This window comes from Benincasa hispida, chromosome 6 (assembly GCF_027475165.1).
Source record: "Benincasa hispida cultivar pf3 chromosome 6, pf3_genome.v1.1, whole genome shotgun sequence".
Lineage (NCBI taxonomy): Eukaryota > Viridiplantae > Streptophyta > Magnoliopsida > Cucurbitales > Cucurbitaceae > Benincasa > Benincasa hispida.
Window position 1 is genome coordinate 18,245,993 of NC_143483.1, and position 7,127 is coordinate 18,253,119.

The 7,127-nt window shown below is 35.8% G+C and overlaps 1 pseudogene; it reads right to left on the reverse strand.

Annotated features, from left to right (window-relative positions):
- Positions 1–297: 297 nt before the first annotated feature.
- Positions 298–2,574, reverse strand: LOC150035484 (zinc finger BED domain-containing protein RICESLEEPER 4-like; annotated as a pseudogene).
- Between the last annotated feature and the right edge of the window lie 4,553 nt (positions 2,575–7,127).

The window sequence follows — 7,127 nt, forward strand, 5'->3', positions numbered from 1 at the left end:
CTTTCTCTACCATATTTCAATGAAGTCTTCACGTCTTTGAAAAATTCAGGTAGAGAATTTAGTAGTATGAATGCTTCATTCTCTTCCCCAATATTATCTTCAATTGATCTGAACTTAAAAGACATTCTCTTGAACTCATTAAGATTATCCGTGAGGGATTTTGCTGCATCCATCTTATAAGTGAAGAATCTTTCCCTTAAGAAAGCTTTGTTGGGTAGATCTTTATTGAGATATATCTCATTCAACTTACTTCACATGGCATAAGCAGTAGGCTGGTCGATAATCTGCCTCAAAACACTATCTGTGAAATTGAGAACAATGGTTCCATTGAACTATAACAACATATAACAACAAATTGGTCTTCTTAGTTGTAGTTATACCCCAATACTTGTTGAATTTTTTCTGCATACTTAATGTCATCTAACTCAATAATACATTCTCATACAACGAGCATTCACGAATTATTTTTTGGATCAAACAAAGTTCATGAAAATATGTTTGAAGTCACATACATAGATGCAGAAAACTTTATCGTTACCTCTAAGAAAATCTTTAGGAACTCTACAAACACTTTTGTGTGATCCCAATCTTCAGTAGTAGGAATATCGTCCTTTGGCAAATAACTTTGGTCATGCTCCTTTAATCTTTCAAATGTCTTTTGACACTTAGAAGCTCCATCCAACATAGAGAAAGTTGAATTCCATCATGTTAGAACATCCATCATAACAATTTTTAGTTGACATCTTATCTTCTTTAGCAAAATCTTTGAATATTTGTAGTCTTGCAAGAGATGACCTAACATACTTCACAACATTTCTAATTCGAATGATGGACATGTGTAAGCCTTTTAAAGCATCACTAACAAATAAACTAAAAAATTGAGCACAATAACTAACATGAATAAATTTACCATCCAACACTGATTCATTTTTGCCCCTAAACTTTTTAACCAAATATGCAACGACTCCATCATTTGAAATCGCATTATAGACCATCATGGTAAAAAGTCTATCAATACCCCAACTTTTTAAGCATTTTTTTAATTACTCTACCTATCGTATCTCCTTTATGATTAGTTATTTGACAAATGTTCATAATTTTTTTGTGCAAATTCCAATCACCATTAATTAAAAAAGCCGTTATAACCATGTAATTAATATTCTACACGGAAGTCCATGTATTAGTAGTTAAACAAACTCTTTGGTCACTTCGAGTTAATGCACTCTTTAACTTTTTTTTTTTCTCCCCCATGTACATTTGAAAACAATTCTTTGGAACAGTCACTCTTGATGGAATTAAAAACTTTGGATTTAGTGCCTAACAAAATCCATGAAATCCTTCACTTTCTACAAACATAGATGGAAATTCACCTAATATGATCATACAAGCAAGCATTGTCCGAAAATTTTCTTAAGTGAACAATGTATCCATCAAACTATTTTCCGAATTTCCCTCTCCTTTAATATAATCTTTTGCCTCATTTGTATCCTTTTTACATTTCTCTAAATATCTTTTTAGATTTTTTGTACTATTTCTCTTTGATTTACAGGCATATGTAGTCTCACAGTACTTACAAGCAGTCCTAAGACATTCAGGATCATACCCTTCTACTTTAATAAAATGTTCCTATGACGATGAAGCTAGTTTAATAGGTTTTCTTTTTTCCTAACAATCTTATTGGAGTAGAACGACTTTTTTTTTTTAAATCTCATTTGCAAACAATGAAGTCATCCATGAAAAATAAAATTAAACACACTATGAAAAAATAAAGTTTAGAGATAATCAAATATTAAGTCTCATTTATGCTTATGGTAAAAAAATATCCATATCTTCTTCAATTCTTAATAATGTTGCAGAACAGTTGTTATCTAAAAGTACAAAAATGATAGTCAATGAAATATAAAGTTGAGAATATTAGAAGCCATTCATTGATCACTTTTGTCATCATTTCAGCCTTTTTGTTATGCTTTGTTTTGAAAAGCAAAGACCCAAATCAATTGTACTCACACCCATGTTGAAAAGTACTAGGCCTCTATACTAGAGAAAGAGACTAACAACAAAAAATTTCCAACTTTGAAAGCCAGAATATAAAACATTGAGTACATATTAATAATAGCATGAAAATCATCAGAAGTGTAGCAAATAAGTGCAACTATTACTAACGATAATAGCAAAAATGAAAAAGTAATCCTACTTAAGCGGATCGAGCAAACCAGCGAACTGAATCGAACCTTTTCAATTTGGTTTGGTTCAGTTCAATCAAAATTTTAATTTGAAAGGTCCGGTTTCTTACACCCTTACATTAAACCAACTTTTGAATCAGATTACCTCCATCAAATTCGACAGGAGCAATTTCCTTCTACGGAAGAACTTAGCTCTCCCTATTTTGAAGAATTACCGGTTGTTTGGTCACCTCACCGACGAGAAGAATTGTCCACCTATATTTATTCAACCTGAAGCTATTATTGCTACGACAACTCAACTAGTGACTCCAGCAATCCTTAGAGTGACGATATTAGAATTTGAAACACTCGGAGCTTCAAGCTCAACAATCACCGTGCAAATCACTGCCATCCTACTGTATAAGTCGTGGATAGCTACTGATCAGCTCCTTTTAGGGTGACTATATAACTCCATGATTCCAAAAGTCGCCACTCAAGTTATGAGTAATGAGACTGCAAAGGTTTGTGGGATGTCTTGCAAGATTGTTGGATGTTTAATCTTGCACTGAGAAGGACTATTTGAGGCGGGTATTTCAATCCACTCATAAAGGATCCTTGAAAATGAGTGACTGTCTTCATATAATGAAATCTCACTCAGATAATTTGCAGCAAGCTAGAAGTTCTATTCCACAAAGAACCTTGGTTTCTCAAGTTATTTTGGGACTTGATGAAGAGTAGAATCCAATTGTTTCTATGATTCCAGGAAAGACGAATATCAAGTGGACAGATCTTCGGTATGAGCTTTTGATCTATGAGAAATGCCTTGGACTCCAAAATACTCCGAATGTGAGCTCGTTCGGAGGATCTACCACTGTTAACATGACAACAAGCAAGAACATTAACTCAAGAAGCCAAAGACAAAAATCAAAGTTGCTTCAATGGCAACATCCCTCCTCAACAACAAGAATATAATGGACAACGCAGAAATGGTTGTGATAGAGGCAAGGGACACTAGAGTAATCGCCTAGTCTGTCAGTTGTGCTCTAAGATTGGGCATAGCTCTCCATAGTGCTATCTACTGTATAACTAACAGTTCGACACAGATCCAAATGGTGAATAAATTAATCAAGGACAAAATTATCTAGGAAAGCAATGTTCAAACCAAGGGCACCATCTCTTACAGGTCCAATCGGTAATCAAGAATTCATGGCCACCCAAAGCACGAATCCATTTGTTGCAACACCTAAGTCAGTTACCGATCTTAGATGGTATATTGCCAATGGGGCCTCAAACCATGTTGCCTCCGTCCATAGAAGCTTGACTAACTTTTAAGAGTATGGAAGTAAAGGAAAGGTAATTTTTGATAATGGCAGTACACAACCTATAACTCATATTCGTTCATAAAATATATCTACTGATGTTGGATTATTAAATCTTCATAATGATTTATGTGTGCCTGTTAGCAAAGAATCTCACAAGTGTGACTAAGCTTGTACAAGATAACAAAGTGTTTATTGAATTTCCCACTCGTTATTGTCTCATTAAGGATATCACCATGGGCCAGGTGGTGATGAAGAGGGAGCTTGATGATGTTCTATGCAGGATTGGGCCAATCAAAGCTACTGTTAGTGCGTCAAATTTGGGAAAAATCAGTTTAAAGTTAGATGGACAGATAATGGTGTGCTCTGTAGTAGCTAAGAATACTAGTTTCAATGTACTGTTCAAGTTCATTTTGCATTAGAGGCTTGGATATCCTTCTACTAAAGTCTTGAATGATATAGTTAAACTTGTTAATCTACCAGTGAAAACAAATGAACGAGTTACTTTATGTGAAGCTTGTAAGTTTGGGAAGTCTCATGCCCTTCCCTTCTCTTTATCTCAATCTCATGCTAGCTCTCGTTTTGATTTAATTCATTCTGATCTGTGGGGTTCTACACTGGTAATGCCAACTGAAGGATGTCATTACTATATGCATTTCATTGATGATTTCAGTAGGTTTGTTTGGATTTATCCACTTAAATTAAAAAATGATGTCGCATCTGTGTATAATCACTTTACTGTATTTGTTGAAAATCAATTTAGGGTGCAAACCAAAGCTTTACAAATAAACAATGGAGGAGAATATATAAAAATCCATAAGTTGTGCACTGAGCTGAGAATTCAGTCTTGTTTTTCATGTCCCCATACATTAGCTCAAAATGGCAGAGTTGAATGAAAGCACAGTCATATTGTTGAAATGGGGCTAACCTTGCTTGCTTAGGTGTCTATGCTACTACATTTTTTGTAGGAAGCTTTCATGACCTCCACATTAATTATCAATAGCCCATGTGCTCTTCTCCCAATTTACACAATCAACCATCGTTAACCTTATCCCCACGTAACACTGAATATGAAGACTCCCCCTCGCCCATTGTTTCGACTTCTGATTGCACTCCTCCTCCATCCTCTTAGGCTACTGCTCCTTTACGACCTCCCCTTTCCAGTCATCCTATGATCACTCCTGCAAAGGTCGGTATCTTCAAGCCTAAAGTATGGCTATTCATCCCCTCCTCCAATTGGACCCAAACTAAACCCTTCTAAACCTCTGATGCTCTAGCCACTTTGGTGTAGAAAGTCGCCATGAATCTTAAGTATCAAGCTCTTCTAAAAAATTAGATTTGGGTTCTTTTACCACCACTATGACACCCCATCCCAAATTACTTAGGGGTGTTCAAAAAACCCGATAACCCGACCAACTCGACCTATCCAACCCAAATCGTAAGGATTGGGTTGGGTTAGATTTTATTTTGGGTTGGGTTGAGTTAAAAAATTAAAAAAAAATGAATTTCGGGTCGGGTCTCGGATTACTCCCTTTTAGGGTCGGGTCAACCAGACCCTATATATATATATATATATATATATACACACATATACATACATATATATATATATACACATATACATACATACATATATATACACATATACATACATATACATACATACACATATACATACATATACATACATATACATACATATACATATGTCTATATGTCTATATATATATATATATATATATATATTAAAAAAAATAAAACAAACCTATCTTTGACTTCCTCGACTCCCTCCCCTCGCCTCGCCGCCCTTAAAGCCAAACCCTCATCCCTCAATTCCGTCCCCTTGTCTGACGTTCCACTCGCAAGATGCAAATCGCGCCTCCGACTTCCGATTTTTTGGGCACTCAAAGATGAAAACCGTGCCTCACGTTTGACGCTTCAACTTTGATCTCAGGCTTCCGGCTATACATCTCCAGCCTTATGCTTCCGATCTCACGTCGATCTGTCGTCCTTCAAAATTAAAAAAAAAAAAAAAAAAAACTGGTGACCCAACCCGACCCAACCCAAAAATTTTGGATTGGGTTGACCCTTAAAAAATGAACCGATAGGGGTTCATTATTAGCTAGTCCAAATTTTCGAGTTAGTCCACAAAATTCCTCCAACCCGATCTAACCCAGTCCATGTATACCCCTAAAATTACCCTCTTAATTTAGAAGAGGATGTGACTACAATAGTTACCAACCCTTTGGTGGCACTTACTACCTAACTGACATCTTTAACTTGCTGAGGAAACCTTGGAAATACATTTGTAATATTCAGTATGCTAATTGAATTTAGAAAAACTTTAGCAAAATCAGGGCTCAACATTCAACATATTACAACATATATACAAAAATATAGTTCAGTGGGTCCCAACACTTATCCATAGTTACTAACATGAACGATACGTGTGTACGGATATTTACAGAGCGAACATCTAAACTTATCTTTGGACTTAATCTCTAATTTGGAACTCTTTAGTGGCAGAGTAGCAGGGCTGCTAGCTTTTGGGGAGATGACCACTACTTAGGGAAAAGGAAAAAATTTAAAATATGTGAGCTACTCGCCCGGTGAGTGACTAGTAAAACATAAACATCATGCTTTGAATTAAAAACTGGCAAGCAAACTCATACTTAAGACATTTTCTTAAAACATAACAAACATACCTGAAAACATAGCTTAACATTATCCTTAGTTGAGAGAGAACCATTTTGCCCAATCCCTCAATGTCAAACCTTAGTTGGTGTCGAATGCTCTCAACACAACCAATGTCAATTCTACCTACATGCACGTGGTAATAACTAAGTACCATCAAACCTTAGGTATTACAACCTAGATACCTTCTCTTATTCTTTCGGTATCGACTTACTATATTCATCATAAAACTCATTCATTCAAAACATTTACACATGAAAGCATAGTAACATGAACATGAGCTTTAACATCTTAATCATATAAACATAAACTTCTAATGCATGCTTTGTGTACATAAAGCACATAAATACTTAATCATGCTTTTGTGAACTTCCTTTTAACTAACATGCGATAATAGCTTTTTAAATTGGTTTTTATTGGGAAACATTCTTTAAAATAAGCTATCATGATTCCGAACTTTATGTAAAATATGAACTAATAAAACATTGGGAAAACATTTAGTTTATCACTCAAAGCCTTGGGTGTTTCTCCTACGGCTGATATGCCCTTCTTATTGGCTTTAACCCTGTGGATATGAATAACATGATTAGCCAATTCTAATGGTCTCCTTGTGAGACTATCTCACATAAGCAAGCTTAACATTTAACTTGAAACATCATCCTTTAGCCCAACGCACATACCTTCCTTATGTGTTCAACACTTAAAATTTTCTTGGGGTATATGGCCTAGCTATGCAGCCAGCCGTCATCAACTCATGCGCCAATGCATGGTGTTATAGGCATTCAACCAACTGCACACCAACGGCCACACAACGCCTTCTTTGCGCTCACAGATTCAGCACAAGCCCACATATCCTAATGCACACCAATACACCATTGCGCACAGCCTAGCGCATGCCTTCCGCTCAACTAGCTCCTTATGCACGTCAGCAGACTGCCTGGGTTGAGTTGCT